We start from the raw sequence: 11,949 nt of genomic DNA, 5'->3' as shown, positions 1-11,949 counted from the left end.
GTGTATATTTGAGAAAGGGTGGAAGTGAGTCTAGGTAAACAAAGCAAATCAGAGGAAAATCAGGGAGGCCAGCAGGACCTGGCCCTCTCCCAAGGGGGAGAGAAGGACGTAGGAGATTGCTGATGGATCAGCCTGTGCTCTACCCACCTCGAGAAGACAGCATGACAAAGAAGAAACGTGCTCTGGGACCTCAGGTTAAACAGAGTTTAAATAGGACACAGAAAGCACCAACTATGAAAGGAAACAATTGATCCATTGGACTTCATCAAAGAAAATTTTGCTGTACAGATGACACTATTAAGGAAACGAAAAGGTGAGTCACACAGAATACTTGCAAATTATAAATCTGACAAAGCAATTGTATCCAGAATATATAAAGAACTCTTAGAATGCAATAATAAGATAACAAACAAACAAAGAAGAAACAAAGCCAAACATAAATAAATAAGAAAATAGACAATGCAATTTAAAAAAAAAATTATTTGAACAGACACTTCAGCAAATAAAACACACAGATGGCAAAGAAGCCCATGAAGACATTATTGGCAGTCCACAGGACAAATGGCCCACACAAACCACAGCCTCCTCTAGCCCGAGACCAGAAGAACTAGATGATGCCCAGCTACCACTACCAACAGTTCTGACCAGGGACACAATAGTAGGTAGAATGGGAAAAAAAAGTAGAACAAAACTCAGATTAATTAAAAAAAAAAAAAAAAAAGACCAGACTTACTGGTCTGATAGAGATTGGAGGAACCCCTAAGACTATTGCCCTAAGTCACCCTTATAATGTGGATCTGAAGCCTTTCCCAGAGGCCACCTCTCAACCAAATAATAAACTGGCCTATAAAACAAACAATAGCACCATGAGGAATGTGCTCCTTAGAACAGTCAACTGTATGAGACCAAAAGGGCAACATTTGCCCAAAAACAAAGATGGGAAGGCAGGAAGGGGTAGGGAAGCTGGACAGATAGAGTGGTGGCACATTGTGGAGATGACAACCAATGTCATGGAACAATTGTGCATGAGTCATTGAACAGAAAACTAATTTGCTGTGTAAATGTTCACCTAAAGCAAAAGAAAAAAAAAAAAAAAAGATTATAGCCAAGAAGAAAAAGAAAATCATTGGCCGTTAGAGAAATGGAATTAAACCACAATGAGATATACCCATATGGTCACTAGCAAGGTTAAAATTAAAAAGACAGGCAACATCAAGTGCTGAGAAGGATATGGAGCAACTGGAGCTCTCGCACACAGCTGGTGGGAATGCAAAATAGTACAGCCACTTTGTAAAAACAGTTTCTTTAAGAAATTAAACATAAACTGACCACATGATCTAGCAATTCCACTCCTAGGTATTTACCCAGAAGAAAGGAAAACAAGTCCACGCTGATAACTGTAAACAAGAGCTTAAACCAAAACCAAACCCACTGCTGTTGAGTTGATTCTGACTCACAGCAATCCTATAAGACAGAAGAGAAACGTCCCATAAGGTGTCCAAAGCTGTCGATCTTTATAAAAGCAGACTGCTGCATCTTTCTCCTGCAGAGAAGCTGGTGGGTTTGAATTGCCAACCTTTAGGTTTGCATCTGAGCACTTTAACTTCTGCACCATTAGAGAGTCTCTAAACAAAAGCTGATAGCTGCTTTATTCATAATCTCCCAAAACTGGAAGCAACCCAAATATTCATTGACTGGTGACCGGATAAACAATTTGTAACGTAGCCATCCACACAATGGAATGCTACTCAGCCATAAAAGGAATGAACTACTGAAACATGCAACAATATGGGTGAATCTTAAAAGTGTGGTATTAAATTTAAGAGGACAGACACAAAATAATTTATGTAGAGTCTATGCAAAGATACTCCTGGCAGCACAGATGGTTGACACACTGAGTTGCTCACTGGAAGGTTGGCAGTTCAAGTCCACCCAGAGAAGAAAGGCCTGGTGCCCTGACACACAGGGCTCACCGTGAGTCACTGCCAGCTCACAGCAACTGGCTGCTTTTGTCACACCTGCTTATATGCAGACATCTATTTACAACTTACATCATTTATATATAACTATTTTTAAAAAACAGGCAAAACCACACGATTGAAAGCAGATCAATAGCTGCCAGAGGGTCTGAGGTGGGGGGAAAGGGTTAGCTACAAAGGAACATGAGGGAATTTTGGGGGTGATGGAGAAGTTCTATATTAGGCCTGGGATGGGAACCATACACTCTACCAAAACTCATCAAATTGTACCAAATCGGCCGATTCTATTGTATGTAAATTACAGCTTGGCAAGGCTCACTCCCTAACACTGCATCATCATGCAAGCAGCCAATGGGTGTCTGGAATCAAGGGCATGTGTGTGTGTGCCACCAGGGGGGAAGTGAGACTTTCGTTTCATTTTGCCAGAGCATTCTTCTAAATGGAAGCGAGTGAAAACAAAACATTCTGAGAATGTCCAGAGTTTTCCAGGGCCAGGGGAGCCTCCCCATCACCCCTGCACTCCCAGCCCCACCATGGAGGATCTCCCACACGTCCACTGGGGCTCTCAGTTTCTGTTTTTATTAGTGGGGTCTGACTGAGTGCTCAAAGGTCTTGGTTCTCAGCTGCCATGTCAACATGTACTTTCCAAGCTGTGTTCCCCAGTGGGCATCCCAGACGCGTACGCAGCCTCAGCCATCCTGTGTGTGCACATGAGGACCCTGACCCTCATCCTTTGTCTCTAGGTTAGATCTGGCTGAAATCCACATGACAGGTGGTTGTGAAGAAGAATGGTCCTCCGTGGGCAATGCTCATCATGAGATGACAAACCTGGAAGGTGAGGAAACATCACCACCAGGCACATGGGTCCTGGCTTTGCTTCCAGAAGGTCACCATCCACCCTTGGAATAGCTTGGAGAACCCCAACACTGGGCCTGGCACTGTCCCTTGACTGGTCAGCCCCCAGTTGGTGTCCAGAGGAGTCAACTGTTGCCCTCACTTCATCACCACAACCTGACTCACCATTTCTGGGGTCTTTGTTCATCCCCACAAATGCCTACTCCCACCCAGTCCTGACTCACGGGTTTCCTTGGACGCACAGACCTGCCTCTTCCCTATGGTTACTCCCAGCCTGGCTTCTTTTCCTCACCGCCATGGTGGTCTGTCTTGTGTTCCACCAGGAAAGTCCAGCAAAGCAAAGACCCGCCCAACTCCTTGAGCTCCCCCACCACAGACCCTGTGCAGAGCTGGAAGGCAGGCTATCGTGGGACTGAGCCTCTGCACTGGGGGCTGAGTCAGTGGACATGCAGCCATCGGGCAGGAACTGGGTGAGCCATCACCAGGACCATGGAGAGCCCTTCTCAAGAGAGTGGCCTGCTGTCCTCAAACACTCGACAAGGCACCAGACAGAGCCTTTACAACACCATTAGAGAATCATTTCCACCTGTGACTATCCAAAGAGAGGCAGTGTGGGTCGTAAAGTCATTTGTGTTACAGGGAGAGTGACTGATGGACCCTTCCCTGTTTGGGTAAGGGGAAATTGGAAAAGATTCTTCATGATGAAGGAAAGGCCAAAAAAAAAAAAAAAAATGTCCAACCATAGTCACAGGGGACATCAAGCTCAACTGATATAACATACTACACAAAACATTGTTCTACCTCCTACTTAGGCAAGTAGCAACTGGGATCTTAAAAGCTTACAAGCAGCCATCTAGATGAAACGATGGGTCTCTCCTCATCCAGAGCAAAGAAGAATGAAGAAAACCAAAGATTCATGGAAACAATTAGTCCTCACGACTGGTACACCATGCGATCTGCAGCCTATACGACTATGAGACCAGAAGAACTAGATGGTGGCTGGCTACCACTGTCAGCCACTTGAAGGGGCATCTATATAGGAGATCCTGGATAAAGAGGAAGAAAAATGTGGAACAAAACTCAAAATCATTTTGGGGAAATAAAAAGGGGGGAACCAGGTTTGCTGGTCTGATAGAGCCTGGTGGAACCACTGAGACTATGGCCCCTAGCTGCCCTTCAGGTCTGGAGTTGAACCCACACCTGTGGCTTCCATCCAAACAAAAGACAGGCATATGAGTTGAACATTTACCTGAGGTAGATACACTCCTTGGAGAGAACAATCATAGGAGAAAGAAGGGCTGCTTATGCGCAGGGAGACAGCTCAGGGGGCAGGAGTTCATGGAGGGAGGGACACAGGGAAGAGGTAACTATCGGGAGGACGTAGGAGGGGAACTGTTGCATTGTGGGAAATTGTAGTCAATGTTATGAGACAAAGTGTATGTGAACTGTTGTATGGAAAGTGAATTTGCTCTGTAAATTTTCACCCAAATCACAATTTAAAAAAAAAAAAAAAAAGTCCAAGACAAAAGCCAAGCCTGAATTCAAATGTTTCCATGGTCATGATCCTCCCAAAGGCTGACTGTCCACCTGGTGCAGTAGTTGCAGCTCTGGGGAGAGCGGAGCTCTGTCCACTGAAGACATTGAGTCCAGTGAGCACCATCTCGGTAGGGCCCAGTCGGAGACAGGCTCCCCTGGACCCCCCGCCTCAGCCAGTCCTTTCCGTCCACCAGGGCTTCTCCACGTCCCCACTGTTGGTATTTAGAGCTGGAATACTCTCTGTTGGGGGCAGGGTGTCCTGTGTCCCGGGCAGTGTAGGGTGTTTGGCAGCATCTCTGGCCTCTGCTCACTGGGTGCTGGTGGGAAATCCCGCCACCCATTGTGACAACCAGAACTACCTCCAGATATGGTCACTGTCCCCAGGGGCTAGGACCACCCCTCACTGAGAGCTTCTGAGTATCGTGTCCTCCTTCTGGTTTAGTCACCTTTGAAGCTCTCTGCCCTCGCCCCCCCCCCCCCCCCCCCCCCGCCACTCCGCAGCCTTCAGCCTGCCTCACACCTCAGTGCCCTACTTAGCACTGGTCTGTAGTTGACAAAGCCTCCTCCAGGACCCAGACATGGAAGGCCCTCTCAGCGGGGAACAGAGGCAGGAGCTCTCCTGCGTGAGATGACCCCGATGAAGGGTCGAAGGATGGGCCTGGTGGCCTCTAAAATGACTGTGTGTGGTGGTCCTGCGTATGTGGCTATGTGAATCAGGCAGGGTGTGGGGTCGACTTGCCTCTGTCTCATCTCAAGCTGGGAAACCTTGGAGGTCAAGGACACCTGCTCTTCTCATAGGTCCCCAGGCACTCTGAAAGGTCACAGGAGCCAAAGCCCAAAGCCCCAGAAATCCCTTGGCAGGGCTTTTTCCAACCGTCTTTAAGAACCAGAGCAGGAGGATGCCAACAAGACTGATAGGAAAGGAAACTGGGCATCAGGCAGCACTTCCCTAGCAGGAAACTGGGGAGTCCCTTGGGTGGCCTGAGTCATAGCTGTGGCCATAAAAGGCCCTGGAGAACATACCTGTCAGGAGCAACCCACAACAGACAGAAACTGGGCTTACTGGCCTCTCGGGCTGGGCTTCCCCAGTGCTTGTTCTCAGAGAGCAGACCAACCACACACAGGGCCTGTCTGGGTAGAAAACAAGTTCCAGGCTGATTACCATCCTTGCTGCTGTATTCCTGCCTCAGCCCATCCATTTATAGCCACACTGGAGTCTCCTGAGGACGCGGACTCCCAGGAGCCCACATCTGCTATGCTCTTGGTAGATGCAATTGCCACGAATATAACGATGATAGGATTTTGCCTATGTCTCATCTAGTGTTGTCTAGTGCTGTTATAACAGAAATACCATAAGTGGAACGGCTTTAACAAATGGAAATGTTATTTTCTCACAGTTCAGGAGGCTGGACGTCTGAACATAGGGTCCCGGCTCTCGGGGAAGTCTTTTCTCTGTCAGCTCTGAGGCAAGCTCTTTGGCTCTTGGGCTTCTCTCCTGATTCCTTCGAGATCTCCACATGTCTCCACATGACATCTATCTTACCCCATCTCTTCTTCTTAGCCTGCTTGTTTAATCTCTTTTATATCTCAAAGGAAATTTACTCCAGGCACCCCCCCCCCCCACTGATCCTGCCTCATTCACATGACAAAGAAAATCCATTCCCTAATGGGATTATAACCACAGCCATAGAGTGAGGGTTTACAACACATATTCGGGGGAGACACAGTTCAATCCATTACAGCCTTAAAGGTCAAGATTGTGTTCAGCATTAAATATTACATGAAGGTCTGGTACGAGCTATGACATGGATGAACCTGGAAGACATGATGCTGAGTGAAAGAAGCCAGACGTGAAAGGAAACACAGTGTATGATTCCACTTATATGAAATATAAGATAGCTGATGCATAGAGACCAATGTTCACTAATGGCTACCAGGGGCAGGTGGAGATGACGGGTATTGCTTAAGGGACGTGAGTCCCTTAAAGGCAAAGATCCTGGCTCTTTCCTGACCCACTGCCCATCTGTCCTGCACCTCCTTCTGGCCACATGTTTCTGAGTCGAGACTGAAATCAAGGGTGGCCTTGAAGGAAGGCACACTGCAGATGAGATTTCTGAACCGAAGCCCGGTGTGGTTTACCTGGGTTCTGGTGGGATTGTTCTGAGCTGATTTATTCGCATGAGCCCATCCTCACCCACATCCAAAGCAGCCACCCTCCACCTGCAGTAGGATGACCCCCATCCCCATTCTGCAGAAAAAGAGAGAAACCTTTTCCCACAGAGTCCTACCCACTAGGAAAACACCAGGCCTGGTTGCGTGCCACCCTGGCTCTCTCCATGCCAGTCCCCAGCAGCTGAGAACAGGGAGGAGGACACATAACTGTGCTGGTCGACCTTCCTTTTCATCATGAACTTGACCTCAGGTGTTCCTGCTGCAGCCACCCTGCACATCTCTCCAGTGCTTCCCCACTCTCTTAGATACTCTCTCATACGTTCTTTTCGTTCCCCAAGCCCCCAGCACCTCCTTGATCTTGTTCCTGGCTCACCAAGAAAGCAGAAATAACCAGAAGAGAAGGCCCATAGGCTCTCCGAGAGCAAAGTCGAGGAACTTAGCGGCTCCTCGGTTGGAAAGTTCCCCTGGGGGCTGGGCTCGTTGGCTGGTGATGTACCTGGGAGCAGGGTCTTCACAAAGGTTTACTTCCTGGCCCCAAAGTGCCCAGTATATGGCCACAGCTTGGTATCCCACAAAGGCTGGTATAAGAGCTGCCCCTCAGTGTGCCAGAAAGCATGGTCTGCAAGTGGGAGGAAAGGATGAAAGGAGTGAATTCTCCAGTTTGAGGATAATTCAGTCAGGATTCTTTTCCAAGTCCTGGGAATACAGCAAAGAACAAGAAAATGGTCTGTCTAGGACAATGGGGTAACCAAAAAAAGGAAAAACCTGACTTCCATCTAGTCAGTTCCGACTCATAGAGAGCCTTCCTTGGGTTTCTGAGGCAGTATCTCTATGGAAGTAGATTGCCCGGTCTTCCTTCCAACACGCATAAAACACATGGATGTAGAATTCCAGATTGTGTAGGTTCCATGAAGGAACAAGAAGTGTAGAGAACAAAAAGGAGAAGGAGGAGGAGGAAGACAAGGAGGCCAAGGAGGAGAAGGATCCCAGGCCCTCAGGAAGGAGAGAGAGACAGATGAGACAAAGAGAGATGGGAAAGGAAGGAATTCGGACAGTGATGGGGAGCAAGGAACAAGGAGCCCAGGGAATTTCTACCCTGCCCTCCTCTTAAATGATCAACGCAAACTCTATGCATTCTGGCAGAGGCAAGACAGATTGGTAGGTGAATCCTCCCTGCACTTGAATGGACCAGCACAAGCACTTAAATGGACAAGCACAAGCACTTCATCAGAAAGAGGAGTAAGACACAAAGTTGTACTTTCTTTAGTGTCATAAACAAAGGCCTTTGGTATCCGCATCCTAAGCAAAGGGGTACTTCTGGAAACAGCAGTCCAGGTCTCTAGTGCCCTGGCCCCCCAGTGATTGCGTTATTCTACTTTTTTGTGGCCCTTCTCTAAATGCTTAACTTCCCCATTGTAGAATCTCACTGAGTTGACCTGCCACTCCAGGCTCATTTCCAGAAGTATTTGGACTCTCAGTTCTGAAAGTCTCTTTCTTTAAGGTAAATATTTAATTTGTATCTTTGGGGATCAACACAAGCTAGAACTACTTCCTTGCGACATTTGACTTCTGGATTACAGTTGCCACTGAGGGCACGGCGTCTCAGTCTCTCCTCCTGAATATACACTTGTTGTGAAATTGAGGGTATAAAGGGATGTTCAGAAAATAGCTTCTTGAACAGGGCTTCCTTCCTGTGGCCAGTGTCATGTAGACATGTCAGAACTGAGGGGAAAAAAATGTGAGGTTAAAAAAAATACCATGAAATTTGCTGAAAAAGACATTTCTTATAAAAGCTTCTCCCTTCCACTGAGGGAGAAAATAAATGAGCAGATTCCCATCAGTTTCCTAAGTCTGTGAAGGTAAAGACCACTTCACTTCACCAAGGGCTCTGTGTCTAAGCCAGCAATCCCTCGGCCCAGCCCACTGAGGGTTGCTAACACCAGACTCCAGGCACTCACCACTAGCTACCTTCCTGGTCTAGCCATCGAGTCTGTGAATCCTTCTCTGATCTCAGAAATATGTAATGAACAAAGTTCTGAAAACTTCTTAGCAATAACCACACACCTTAAGAGAACGACTCACTGGGCTTGGGGATTTAGGATCACAGTCTTGAGGGAAAACGAGGTTAGCTGGCAATGAACAATCCACGAAGACAAGGTTCTACATCCGACTTTGGCAAGTAGTGATTGGAGTCTTGAAAGCTTACAAGTGGCCATCTGAGAAGCAACTGTTGGTTTCTCCTCATCCAGGGCAAAGAAGAGTGAAGAAAATCAAAGACTCCAGAAAACCATTAGTACAAAGGACTAATGAACAATGAGGACCACAGCCTCCATCCTCTGGTGACCAGAACTAGATGGTGCCTGACTACCGCTACTGACCACTTGATCAGGATCACAATAAAAAATCTTGGACAGAGAGGGAAGGGAAAAGAAAAAAGTAGAATAAAATTCAAAAACATGTCAAACATCAGACTTGCTGGTCGTATAGAGACTGGTGGAACCTCCAAGGCTGTCGGCCTTAGACACCCTTCGAGCCTGGAACTGAACCCACACCCTGGGATCAACTTTCAGCCAAACAACAGATGGGCCTATGAAGTAAATAATAATACCAGGGAGGAATGGACCCCTCAGTGGAATCAACCATACAAAACCAAAGGGCAGCATTTGCCTAAAAACAAAGCTCAAAAGGCAGGATTCGGCAGGAAAAAAGGAGTAAATGGGGAGCCCAGGGAGGAAGTGGGGAAAGAGCTGTTACATGAAGGGGATTGCAACAAGCATCACAGAACAAAAGGTGTATGAAGTGTTGAATGAAAAACTAAACTGCTCTGTAAATTTCACTCAAACTACAATTAAAAGAAAAAAAAAAAAAAGTCATGGAGTCTCTAGTGGACCAAGCTGGGACTTGGGGTAGATCTCCCATTGCACTCAATTGCTTTATTGCTTAATGCAGCCTCTGCGTCTTCAGTGCAGATCCACGGCGGTGAACTCCTCAGTCTTCGTCTGAAGTAAAGGTCTGTTCCCCCAGCATTCCTGAATGATGGCTTACCTGGATTTGGATTCTACTTTGACAGCTACTTTCACTCATGTCTATGATGACATTATTCTATTGCCTTCTGGCTCCCAGAGCTGCTGTTCAAAAGTCTGCCATCAGGCTAATTAGCACTCCTCTGTGGATGTCTTTGCTCTCTAGCTGCTTTTAAGGTGGTTCCTTTGTCTTTGGTGTCCTTCAGTTTTAATACAATGTCGACTTATTTTTATTGATCCTGCTTTGTGCTTCCTGAACTGGAAATTCCTGTGTGCCATCCATTCTGAGCATTCTCTGGCTCTTCTGTCTTCCAGTATTCTCCTTTCTTCATTCTCTCTCCTCTCTGCCCCCGAACTCCTAGGAGATGTGTGCTGGACTCCAAGACTCTTAAAACGCTTTCTGGTAATATTTTCCAGTGGGTTTTGAATTTAAATTAATGCCAGCTTTATTTCTGGAATTATGTTTGTTTTTTGTCTTAGTGTCTTTCATGTGTTAAATTATTTAAATATACGTTAGTCTATCAGATGGTCTAATTATGTAAAGTTCTTAGGGTTCTGTCTCAGGCTGGGTACTCTAGAGAAGCAAAACCAGTGAATCATATGTAGATAGACAGATAGAGGTTGGTTTATCTCAAGAAAATGGCTCACGTGGTTGTAGGGGCTGGCAAGTCCAAGACAGACAGGTAAGACCTTAGGTTCCTGGTTCACAGGCTGCGGAGGTGACGAATTCCAGGAACTGGAGGTCACGTGATGGCAAGCCAGATACAGGATCTAGAGCAAGTCAGTGAGTGCTTATATATAGTGGATGCAGGTCACATCTCTGGGGAAACTCTCCTTATAACTGATTGGCTGAACATATAAGATCACACCATGGAGGATGATTACATCATTACATAACTGCCAAATCACATCATTGCATAACTGCCAAGCCACTGAGAATCATGGCCCAGCCAAGTTGTCATGTCTATGAATAATTAGTTGTGATTAGGGGAATATCATCTGTAAAGTTTACTGATAGAATTAGTGGGGTCTTTGCCTTGTCTAAGGAGCTCTATAGCACAATGCCTAAGGCATATATGACTGCTAATCAGAAGGTTGGTGGTTCAATCCCACCAGCCATTCCACAGAAGCAAGACAGGGCAATCTATTTCCATAAAGATTTACCACCTCAGAAACCCAATGGGGATCACTATGAGTCAGACTTGACTCGCTGGCAGTGGGTTTGGTTTTGGTCTGGTTTTCCCTTGTCTAGACTTTCTTATCACTCCCACGCTGTGAAAAGAAAAAGCTTTTTGTTGTTATTAGTTGCCACTGAGTCAATTCCAACTCATGGAGACCTCATGTGTGCATAAGGCAGCTACTGTTAGAAAGGTGTCCTTGTGGTGTGAGTGGTTCACATGCTCAGCTGCTGACCAAAAACCTTGCAGGTTCAAGGTCACCCAGAGTGTCTCAGAATGAAGGCCTGACAATCTACTTCTGAAGAATCATCCACTGAAACACTGTGGAACACAGTGTAACTGTGACATCCGTGGGGTTGCCGTAAGTCAGAATCAACTCAACAACAACTGGCTTTAATACTTAAAAATGGGATACTTTTAAGGAGAAATGGTCTCCTTCAGTCTAGTCTGAATTAGTCATTTTACACATAAAGAAAGCAAGAGGAGATGCTGAAATGTCCTACATTGTTGTTGTTGTTGTTGTTATGTGCCGTCAAGTCGGACCCGACTCATAGTGACCCCTCCTTGGGTTTCCGAGGCAGTATCACTACGAAAGTAGATTGCCCCATCTTCCTTCCGAGGAGTGGCTGGTGGGTTTGAACTGCCAGCCTTCTGGTTAGCAGACAAGTGCCTTAGGCACTACCCTACCAGAGCTCCTACATTTGCAGATCACAAATTCAGGAGAGAGAGTCCATTTGAACCAACATCTCGTCTAGGGACCAGCCAGATAGTAAATGTTCCAGGCTTTGCAGTCACATTCCTAGATTGTGTGTGCAAGCACCTACCCAGGACATGTCAGTGAGAGGGCGTGGCTGTGTTCCACTGCATTTCCGAAAACAAGTGTCAGGCTGGATCTGGCCCAAGGGCTATATAGTTGGCCAAATCCTGACTAGTCTGATGTCTTACTCAAAGCAGGAATACTTTCCCAAGAATTCCTGGAAGCCCATTGGAATATATTCAGTGTTGGAGAGCTCACTTCTTTAAAAAACACTTTGTTCAACAAGACAGAAAATAACAAATGCTGGCGAGGTTGTGGAGAGATTGGGACTCTCATACACTGCTGGTGGAACTGTAAAATGGTACAACCATTGTGGAAAGCAGTATGGCGATTCCTTCAAAAGTTGGAAATACAAATACCATTTGACCCAGCCATCCCATTACTAGGTA

This window comes from Orycteropus afer, unplaced genomic scaffold (genome assembly GCF_000298275.1).
Source record: "Orycteropus afer afer isolate SDZICR_OR568_19922 unplaced genomic scaffold, OryAfe1.0 scaffold00057, whole genome shotgun sequence".
Classification (NCBI taxonomy): domain Eukaryota; kingdom Metazoa; phylum Chordata; class Mammalia; order Tubulidentata; family Orycteropodidae; genus Orycteropus; species Orycteropus afer.
Note: the sequence above shows the minus strand (reverse complement) of the source record.